This window comes from Nilaparvata lugens, unplaced genomic scaffold (assembly GCF_014356525.2).
Source record: "Nilaparvata lugens isolate BPH unplaced genomic scaffold, ASM1435652v1 scaffold7849, whole genome shotgun sequence".
NCBI classification, from domain to species: domain Eukaryota; kingdom Metazoa; phylum Arthropoda; class Insecta; order Hemiptera; family Delphacidae; genus Nilaparvata; species Nilaparvata lugens.
Window position 1 is genome coordinate 1,181 of NW_024093596.1, and position 12,018 is coordinate 13,198.

A 12,018-nucleotide genomic window follows, 5' to 3' on the forward strand; every position below is an offset into this window, starting at 1 on the left:
GAATAATTGATGTAAGATCTCTCAGCTTTTGCACTTCATTTCGCAATGCCCAATCTCAGTTTTATGTGTGCAAGTATGTAGTCTTGAGATCATCCCCGGCTATTTAGTTATAGAAGAAAATCGTTGATGGGAATAAAAATATCATATTATTGTTCTATTATTAATGGATATAATTATTATAAGTTGAGTGGAGAGTGTATTTCCTTCGAATTATAATTATGATTTTATTTCAGGATGATGCAAGGGATTGAAATATTTGCACGAGCTGCTAATAAAGGCAATTATGCTGCACTGATGGATTTCTTGAGGTTGAAAATCCTGCTCGATCCAAAAAATTATGATCCACTTCCTGAACTGAACAAAGCATTGGAGTACACACCGATTTCATTCCATTTACATTGAGTGAATCGGTTCCTGGTATTTCTTTAAAAAACTGAACATCTTCATGCATGGGATCATCTACAGAAATTACAGACGATCATATATCAGAGTACGTTCAGCAGCTTTCGAGATGTTTTGTTTTCTTTCTCTTTTAATTTCTAAGTTTCAGTTTCTTATTTTTCTGATACCTTAGCCTGAATATTCGAAGTTTTTTGGCAGATAATCCTAATGGTGTGTACCAACCCTATTTGAGTAATCTCAAATAAGACTGCCTAACAAGTAGGAAGCAATGCTGGTCATGAGGGCCAGTGAATATTTTGGCAATCCTGGTTGAAATAAAATTTAAGCCAAGTCCGATTGAATCTTATATTTTCAACATAAAATCAATTTCATTTCTGAAGTTACAAAATAACAAGTTTACAAGTTTTGATTATTAAATCTATGTTAGTAACCCGGTAGGCCTACAACTGAAGCTTCAGTGTAATGTGGAATCGTAGATAAGTGACGATTATCGAAGTTTGAAACTCATAAAATTCGATGGACTTGGTTGAATTAGAAGCCGAATTGTAAAACAAGTGTTCTGCTTACCCCACTTCGAATTGTAAATGGAAATTTAACTTTCATACTGTACTTGAATTCCAATTTGGTTGAATTTGCTTGAGTTTATGGAAAATGTTTAGTCTCCTTCATCCTGTATTTATCCTGGTATTATATTTGTCCGGTCATTCAAAATTAATGGTAAAATAAAAAAACCTGTTGGAACAAAAGAAATAGAATAAAATCTAATAGATACAAGCATCACGTTGATGTTAACCAGAGTGGTTAACATGCAATGTTGGACAGGTTAATTATCAGGATACATTCTGTAGAAACATGATACCGTAAGAACAGCGGTAATAAAATTTATTATGACAAATCTCAAATAATTATAATAATAAAATCTCAGAGGAATACGGCAAAAGTAGTAAGCAAAATAGTTCAGATGAATAAAATAACGAAAGGAAATTATAAAATATCAGAAGGCTTAAATCAGTTACACATGGAGGGATAAAGTTGATTCAAATTCTAACAGCTTCTTTACGTTATTTGATAAATTTCAAAATAGGATGTAATCAAATTTATATTGAATTTATAGATGAAAGAATTATTAATGAAAAAACTAGGCAAATATGAGATTTTCGATAGAATAGCAGAATAACCTACAACATAGAGACAGTTACAAGTATAACTTACCCAACTGGGTTTTTCAAATATAAATTCAATCAGGCATTGTAGATTTACATTTATGCTACTTTAGCATAATTTAAAAGAAAATTTTGTAGTAAAATTTAGATATTTCATATTCAAATTACATGCTACATTTTGAGATGCCACAGCTAGGCCTTTTAGAACAAGAAAAAAAAGAAATCCCTGGCTGGCCAACCGACAAGCTTCGTCCAGTTGTACCAATCCAACAAATCAAAATTATTAACTAGAAATTTAATAAATGGATATTCAAAGTTATGTCCAAATAAGGAGAAAATAAATAAAATAAAATAAAATTAAGTAATTAATAAATTTTTGGTACAAACCTCCACAACTGGGGGTATTTAATTTAGGAACCAAATTGTACCAGAAATTTATTCAAGATAGAAGTTAAATAATAGAAAGGAGAGTAATTGGTCGGCCGCCCAAAGAAAATGGAAAGTAGAGGGAAGAGAAAGAGAAAGAAGAGAGATCATTGTCAATTGATCAGGTCGACAAGGCTCAAAGAAGAAAATAAAATCTACAAGCATTGGACAAAACTTCAAAAATCCAAATTACCAAAGAGAAAAGCAAGAGTTAGCATGAGTTACCGAGAGAAAACTGAGCAATGAGTTTAGTGAGCAAATAACACATTATCAAAATAACATATACAACTAAATTGATACACTGTAACTTACTTAGTTACGAAGCAATAATAATTACAATTCTTAATATACAGTACATTCTTCATCATACCATGTTACAAGAAATCAAGTGACACAATAATTGTGCAGAATCACAAGTTTCCAAAGAACACAACAAAATTTTACACAAATAGAATAGTTACAAGAGTAACTACCACAAACATATGGGTGCGTCCACCACATATGTGTATTACAATAAAAATCTCATTATGAGAAAAGTCTACTTAAGGATTATTTCCCATTTTAAGTTGACTCACATGTGCTCGTCGCACAAATGTTTGTCCATCGGTTGAAAATAATTTCACACTGACTGGACTAATCCATTCTTTTATCAAATAAGGTCCAGAATACCTGGGAAGTAATTTGGCAGTAATCTGATTACATGCTTTACTAACAGGATTTGATTTTAGGAAACAATATCACCTATCTTATATGGAATTGGATTTCTATACATATCATACCTCTTTTTACTGGAATTATGAGACTTCAATAAGTTATGATAAGCATCTTTCCATATTTTGTTAGTATCTTTAACAAACTTCGTTGGTAGTATATCATCAATTTTCCAAATATTGTTTATAGGATTATTAACCTTATGACGAAACATCAGTTCATGAGGAGAAAACTTGCTACTCTCATGGAAAGCACTATTGAATGCTAAGGGAAGCCACTGTAGAGTTAAATCCCATTTATTCTGTTTGTCATGATTAAAGCTAATAAGACAAGATTTTAAATTACGATGTATTCTTTCTACTTGGTTAGGTTTAGGATTATATTCTGTTTGAGTTATATGCAAAATTCCCTTTTGGAAACAAAAGTTTTTAAAGAAATTTGATTTAAATTGAGGACCGTTATCAGAAACTACATATTTAGGGACACCAAAGTTTACAAATATTTTCTGAAGCTCCTTACATAAAGACTCAGAGGTTGCTTTTCGTAATGGAAGTAGCCATGAATACTTAGTGAAAGCATCCATACAGGAGAATATCATGGTGTTACCACTTGTTGTCCTTGGTAATGGCCCTACAAAGTCCAAGAACATTTTTTCCATTGGTTGTGAAGCAATAGATGAACAAAGATAACCATAATTAGTTTTTTGTGCTGGCTTACTCAATGAACATAACTTGCAGGACTTGATGAAAGCAACTAGATCTTTAGAAATACCCTTCCAAATAAATTTTTGTTTTATTTTGTTTAGTGTTTTTAGAAAACCAGAGTGACCGCCATAAGTAGTTTCATGATAATATTTGAAAATCATGGGCTTCAAAATACTAGGAAGAACAATCTTGGGTTCCTGATTATTTCTGCTATTATAAAGAAGTACCCCTTTAGAAATAGAATATGGAAAAATATCTTCTCCAGATTCCTTCTTATTCATTATCTCTATTATGAACGGATCCTTTTTTTGATAATCAGAAATCTCAGTAAAACATAGTGGAAAGTCAGATAGAGCAACGTTACACAAAGCAGGAGAATCAAGACTTTCAAATTCATTAGGAGAAACATTATCAGTAGATTCCTTATCAGGATTTTCATCAAACATCCTACTTAGATAATCAGCAATCACATTATCAGTACCCTTGATATGTTTGACATCGAACTGGAAAGAACTTATTCTAAGAATCCACCGGCCTATCCTTCCTAATGGCTTGGGATTCTTAAGTACCCATTGCAGAGCACTATTGTCAGTATGTAAAGTAAATTTCGTATGCTCTAAGAAATATCTGAACTTTTCAATACCAAATAACACAGCAAGTGCCTCTTTTTCATACGCCGAATATTTCCTTTCTAAAGTGGATAATGTTCTGGATGCAAATGCTATTGGGGCAAGAGTACCGTCATAATCCTGACTCAAGACACAGCCAATACCTACACTAGATGCATCTGTTTCCAGAACAAATCTACGATTAAAATCGGCAATTTTTAAAACAGGAGGCTGGGTAATTATCATTTTCAATTTGTCAAATGCTTGCTGGCATTCAGTACTCCAAATGAATTTTACATCTTTCTTTCGAAGTGCATTTAATGGGGCTGCAATGGTTGCCAGGTCGGGAATGAATTTATGGTAAAAATTTAACAAACCAATGAATCTCTGAATGTCTTTCACCCTTTTCGGTACAGGACTGTTTACAATGGCCTTAGTTCTATCAGGGTCGATGCTAATAGAGTTGTGAGAGACAATGTGTCCAAGAAAAGATATTTTTGGAACACAAAATGAGACTTTGGTAGGATTAACAGTTAGACCTGCACTACGAAGACGGTTGAATACCTCTCTCAGTACTTCTAAGTGGGATTCAAGAGTTTCAGTGTATACAATTAAATCATCAAGATAAAATAAACGTTTTTAAATCTAAGGTCACCAAATATTTTCTCCATTAGGCTGGAAAGTACTTGAGCTCCAGAAGAAATTCCATTTGGAATTCTTTTATATTGGTAAAGTGCAAAAGGAGTAATGAAAGCAGTTAACTTTTTAGAACGTTCGGTAAGAGCAATCTGTCCATAAGCATTATTCAAATCAAGAGTAGAGAAGTACTTGGCTTTCGAAAAATGATGAAAGGATGTATTTAGATTTCCAATTGGTGCAGAAATTAATTCAATATTTGATTTAGACGCCTATAATCTACTACCAGTCTGAAATCTTTCTCTTCAGTGGGATTTTCAGTTTTTGGTACAAGAAAACAAGGGCTGCTATACTGAGAGTCAGAGTTTTCAATAACTCCATCATCCAATAATTTCTGAATTTTACTTCTCATAACCTGAGTTTTGAAAGGAGTAAGAGGGAAAGGTTGACATCTAACAATTTTATTTGAAGTCAGTTTGATATCATACTGTACTAAATCAGTACTCCCTACTCTACTGGTCAATACATCAGGAAAGTCAGCAATGATTTTGTTCACCCTTTTCAATTCAAAATCAGAAAGATGAGAAACATCTCCAGGAATAATTTTTTGAATAACATTACTAACTGAGAAATTTCTTTTATTAGCATTGTTGTTTGCATCACGAATTAAAGGAAATGTAGTACTAGGGTTGAAGCAAAAGAAGTATCGATTATTAGGTAAATCAATAATCATATCTGACATTTTTATAAAATTAGCACCAAGTATTATCTTGACTGGCAAATCACTACTCAAAAGGAATTCAAACTTCCAAGTCATATGTTGCAATCTGATTTTCATCAGAAGAATTAGCAGCAGAACAAATCAGGTTTTTATTGAATACATTGAAATCCACCTCATTACTTTTAGTCAACTCATGAAATAAGTTGTATGAAAGAAAGGAGTAAGAGGAACCAGTATCAATCAAAGCAGACTGAGTTATTTTGCTATTTCCAAAGCTAACAGGAATAAAAGCAGATTATTATTAGAATTGATAACGCCACAAAGTCCTTTTTTAATCTTTCCTAATTGGTTTTTGTGAGTATAATTCTTTTTTATTTTTAGACTTGCATTAGAAATCAGGTGTGGTCTTTTGGAAAACCGCGCCGCTCGTTTTTTGAATAACAATTACGAGAGATGTGACCTTTCTGATTGCATGTGTAGCATACACTATCATTCCTACGGTTGAAATTATTTTTATTGGGATTTTTATTATTAGAATTGCCAAAAGCATGATTTTGAACAGAAGTATTATTGTACAAATGCATTCTTTCATTATCAATGAAGGCAATATTTTGAGAATGAACTGCAAGCATATTTAGGTCATTGAATGATTCAGGTTTTTTCATGAATACTAACCTACTTCTCTCTTGAGGATTAAGACCAGATATGATTGTACTTACAATTTCAGCTTCACTCTCATCCAATAATAATAATTTCGCTGCTTCTTTGATACTTGTCACGTATGATGATAGGGCTTCACAAGGTCCTTGCAATCTATCAAATTTATCTCTCTTAATTGTTGAGAGAAGACGCTGAGGGATAAAATATTTCAACAAGTCAAGGTGAAATTGTTTGAAGCTAGCATTAGAATTCAAAGAGTACAATATTTTATCACCTAGAGGTCCAGTTGTATAAGGAACAAGAATTTGCAATAGGCTTGTGTCAGACATAACTGATAAATCATGAATTTTTATAGCAGCTTCCAAGAATTTCAATAAGCTATCATATTTAATCCATCACAAGGCTGAAGATTTTTCAAGAAGCTTTCTACAGGATTTCTCAATTTATTGTAGAAACTTGAATCAATTTCCAAAGTTGGTCTAGGGATCAAATTATTAACTTGATAACCATGATTGAGTTTTGATGGACCAATATTTTCAAATTCAGTTGTAGACTCACCACTTGTACCAGGTTCACACCTTGTTAATGTAACAGCACAAGTATCCTTTGAACTAGTTCCTAAATTTTTATTAATTACAACTTTAGATTGACTAGGAAAAGGTTCCAGTAAAGCAGCTGGATTCGGTGATGGTGGTCTAGATGGAGCAATCAAGCTTTGTAGTTCAATAATTCTATTATAACAATCAATAAAATGTTTTGCAAAATTCGAAAGCTCATCCAAATTTTCAGTCAAGACAAGAGTTTCTTCACTCTCAGTTTGTAAAATACAATAATTTGTTTCATCCTATTTAAATAATGCATAAATATGACTCAATTTTATACATTAGCTCTGATTACAGTTCTGTAATATCAGTTTGCACACCATTTTGTACAGTGTCAATAAGTTCCATTACTTTGGAAGTTTTTCTCTAAGACAATTGACTGACTCTTATAACTTGACAAATTATGAATAATTTGATTGGTACTATTACCTGCTAATGAACGATAGCTAGATCTAAGATTACTCGCATTGCATGACTCAAGACATGACAAGTCTTCTCCCAAGGTCATGAGTTCAAAAACAAGGTTAGGTTTCACAAGATAATCAGGAATAATTCTCTGAGTTAAAAATTTACTCAGATCAATTTCATCAGAAATAGTCTGATTTAGTTTTTCCATGATTACAAAATCGATGGTTATAGCAAGTGAAACAATTCAATACGGTACAAAATACAAATCATGAAAATAATTGCTCAGTACTAAGCTCTCTCTCAGTAACCATACTAAATAAATTATACTTCAATTTCAACCAAGATTTCCTATAATTAACCACGCTCTGCTACCAATGTAACCAACCCTATTTGAGTAATCTCAAATAAGACTGCCTAACAAGTAGGAAGCAATGCTGGTCATGAGGGCCAGTGAATATTTGGCAATCCTGGTTGAAATAAAATTTAAGCCAAGTCCGATTGAATCTTATATTTTCAAAATTAAAATCAATTTCATTTCTGAAGTTACAAAATAACAAGTTACAAGTTTTGATTATTAAATCTATGTTAGTAACCCGGTAGGCCTACAACTGAAGCTTCAGTGTAATGTGGAATCGTAGATAAGCGACGATTATCGAAGTTTGAAACTCATAAAATTCGATGGACTTGGTTGAATAGAAGCCGAATTGTAAAACAAGTGTTCTGCTTACCCCACTTCGAATTGTAAATGGAAATTTAACTTTCATACTGTACTGAATTCCAGAATTTGGTGAATTTGCTTGAGTTTATGGAAAATGTTTAGTCTCCTTCATCCTGTATTTATCCTGGTATTATATTTGGTCCGGTCATTCAAAATTAATGGTAAAATAAAAAAAACCTGTTTGGAACAAAAGAAATAGAATAAAATCTAATAGATACAAGCATCACGTTGATGTTAACCAGAGTGGTTAACATGCAATGTTGGACAGGTTAATTATCAGGATACATTCTGTAGAAACATGATAACGTAAGAACAGCGGTAATAAAATATTATTATGACAAGTCTCAAATAATTTAATAATAATAAATCTCAGTGGAATACGGCAAAAGTAGTAAGCAAAATAGTTCAGATGAATAAAATAACGAAAGGAAATTATAAAATATCAGAAGGCTTAAATCAGTTACACATGGAGGGATAAAGTTGATTCAAATTCTAACAGCTTCTTTACGTTATTTGATAAATTTCAAAATAGGATGTAATCAAATTTATATTGAATTTATAGATGATAAAGATTAATTAATGAAAAAACTAGGCAAATATGAGATTTTCGATAGAATAGCAGAATAACCTAAAACATAGAGACGTTACAAGTATAACTTACCCAACTGGGGTTATTCAAATATAAAATTCAATCAGGCTTGTAGATTTACATTTATGCTACTTTAGCATAATTTAAAGAAAAATTTTGTAGTAAAATTTAGATATTTCATTATTCAAATTACATGCTACATTTTGAGATGCCACAGCTAGGCCTTTTGAACAAGAAAAAAAAGAAATCCCTGGCTGGCCAACCGACAAGCTTCGTCCAGTTGTACCATCCAACAAATCAAAATATTAACTAGAAATTTAATAAATGGATATTCAAAGTTATGTCCAAATAAGGAGAAAATAAAATAAATAAAATAAAATTAAGTAATTAATAAATTTTTGGTACAAACCTCCACAACTGGGGGTATTTAATTTAGGAACCAAATTGTACCAGAAATTTATTCAAGATAGAAGTAAATAAATAGAAAAGGAGAGTAATTGGTCGGGCCGCCCAAAGAAAATGGAAAGTAGAGGGAAGAAAAGAGAAGAAGAGAGATCATTGTCAATTGATCAGGTCGACAAGGCTCAAAGAAGAAAATAAAATCTACAAGCATTGGACAAAACTTCAAAAATCCAAATTACCAAAGAGAAAAGCAAGAGTTAGCATGAGTACCGAGAGAAAACTGAGCAATGAGTTTAGTGAGCAAATAACACATTATCAAAATAACATATACAACTAAATTGATACACTGTAACTTACTTAGTTACGAAGCAATAATAATTACAATTCTTAAATATACAGTACATTCTTCATCATACCATGTTACAAGAAATCAAGTGACACATAATTGTGCAGAATCACAAGTTTCCAAAGAACACAACAAAATTTTACACAAATAGAATAGTTACAAGAGTAACTACCACAAACATATGGGTGCGTCCACCACATATGTGTATTACAATAAAAAATCTCATTATGAGAAAAGTCTACTTAAGGATTATTTCCCATTTTAAGTTGACTCACATGTGCTCGTCGCACAAATTTTTGTCCATCGGTTGAAAATAATTTCACACTGACTGGACTAATCCATTCTTTTATCAATAAGGTCCAGAATACCTGGGAAGTAATTTGGCAGTAATCTGATTACATGCTTTACTAACAGGATTTGATTTTAGGAAAACAATATCACCTATCTTATATGGAATTGGATTTCTATACATATCATACCTCTTTTACTGGAATTATGAGACTTCAATAAGTTATGATAAGCATCTTTCCATATTTTGTTAGTATCTTTAACAAACTTCGTTGGTAGTATATCATCAATTTTCCAAATATTGTTTATAGGATTATTAACCTTATGACGAAACATCAGTTCATGAGGAGAAAACTTGCTACTCTCATGGAAAGCACTATTGAATGCTAAGGGAAGCCACTGTAGAGTTAAATCCCATTTATTCTGTTTGTCATGATTAAAGCTAATAAGACAAGATTTAAATTACGATGTATCTTTCTACTTGGTTAGGTTTAGGATTATATTCTGTTTGAGTTATATGCAAAATTCCCTTTTGGAAACAAAAGTTTTTAAAGAAATTTGATTTAAATTGAGGACCGTTATCAGAAACTACATTTTAGGGACACCAAAGTTTACAAAATTTTCTGAAGCTCCTTACATAAAGACTCAGAGGTTGCTTTTCGTAATGGAAGTAGCCATGAATACTTAGTGAAAGCATCCATACAGGAGAATATCATGGTGTTACCACTTGTTGTCCTTGGTAATGGCCCTACAAAGTCCAAGAACATTTTTTCCATTGGTTGTGAAGCAATAGATGAACAAAGATAACCATAATAGTTTTTTTGTGCTGGCTACTCAATGAACATAACTTGCAGGACTTGATGAAAGCAACTAGATCTTTAGAAATACCCTTCCAAATAAATTTTGTTTTATTTTGTTTAGTGTTTTTAGAAAACCAGAGTGACCGCCATAAGTAGTTCATGATAATATTTGAAAATCATGGGCTTCAAAATACTAGGAAGAACAATCTTGGGTTCCTGATTATTTCTGCTATTATAAAGAAGTACCCCTTTAGAAATAGAATATGGAAAAATATCTTCTCAGATTCCTTCTTATTCATTATCTCTATTATGAACGGATCCTTTTTTTGATAATCAGAAATCTCAGTAAAACATAGTGGAAAGTCAGATAGAGCAACGTTACACAAAGCAGGAGAATCAAGACTTTCAAATTCATTAGGAGAAACATTATCAGTAGATTCCTTATCAGGATTTCATCAAACATCCTACTTAGATAATCAGCAATCACATTATCAGTACCCTTGATATGTTTGACATCGAACTGGAAAGAACTTATTCTAAGAATCCACCGGCCTATCCTTCCTAATGGCTTGGGATTCTTAAGTACCCATTGCAGAGCACTATTGTCAGTATGTAAAGTAAATTTCGTATGCTCTAAGAAATATCTGAACTTTTCAATACCAAATAACACAGCAAGTGCCTCTTTTTCATACGCCGAATATTTTTTCTAAAGTGGATAATGTTCTGGATGCAAATGCTATTGGGGCAAGAGTACCGTCATAATCCTGACTCAAGACACAGCAATACCTACACTAGATGCATCTGTTTCAGAACAAATCTACGATTAAAATCGGCAATTTTTAAAACAGGAGGCTGGGTAATTATCATTTTCAATTTGTCAAATGCTTGCTGGCATTCAGTACTCCAAATGAATTTACATCTTTCTTTCGAAGTGCATTTATGGGGCTGCAATGGTTGCCAGGTCGGGAATGAATTTATGGTAAAAATTTAACAAACCAATGAATCTCTGAATGTCTTTCACCCTTTTCGGTACAGGACTGTTTACAATGGCCTTAGTTCTATCAGGGTCGATGCTAATAGAGTTGTGAGAGACAATGTGTCCAAGAAAAGATTTTGGAACACAAAATGAGACTTTGGTAGGATTACAGTTAGACCTGCACTACGAAGACGGTTGAATACCTCTCTCAGTACTTCTAAGTGGGATTCAAGAGTTTCAGTGTATACAATTAAATCATCAAGATAGAAATAAACGTTTTAAATCTAAGGTCACCAAATATTTTTCTCCATTAGGCTGGAAAGTACTTGAGCTCCAGAAGAAATTCCATTTGGAATTTTTTATATTGGTAAAGTGCAAAAGGAGTAATGAAAGCAGTTAACTTTTTAGAACGTTCGGTAAGAGCAATCTGTCCATAAGCATTATTCAATCAAGAGTAGAGAAGTACTTGGCTTTCGAAAAATGATGAAAGGATGTATTTAGATTTCCAATTGGTGCAGAAATAATTCAATATTTGATTTAGACGCCTATAATCTACTACCAGTCTGAAATCTTTCTCTTCAGTGGGATTTTCAGTTTGGTACAAGAAAACAAGGGCTGCTATACTGAGAGTCAGAGTTTCAATAACTCCATCATCCAATAATTTCTGAATTTTACTTCTCATAACCTGAGTTTTGAAAGGAGTAAGAGGAAAGGTTGACATCTAACAATTTTATTTGAAGTCAGTTTGATATCATACTGTACTAAATCAGTACTCCCTACTCTACTGGTCAATACATCAGGAAAGTCAGCAATGATTTTGTTCACCCTTTTCAATTCAAAATCAGAAAGATGAGAAAC

At 32.4% G+C, this 12,018-nt stretch overlaps 1 long non-coding RNA gene across 1 annotated transcript; it reads right to left on the reverse strand.

Annotated features, from left to right (window-relative positions):
- Window positions 1–631: 631 nt before the first annotated feature.
- On the reverse strand, window positions 632–7,808 carry LOC120349003. The gene is made up of 3 exons (XR_005570267.1): window positions 7,770–7,808; window positions 1,949–1,952; window positions 632–1,134 (listed from the first exon to the last, which is right to left on the reverse strand). It is a non-coding gene; the product is annotated as an uncharacterized LOC120349003 (long non-coding RNA).
- Between the last annotated feature and the right edge of the window lie 4,210 nt (window positions 7,809–12,018).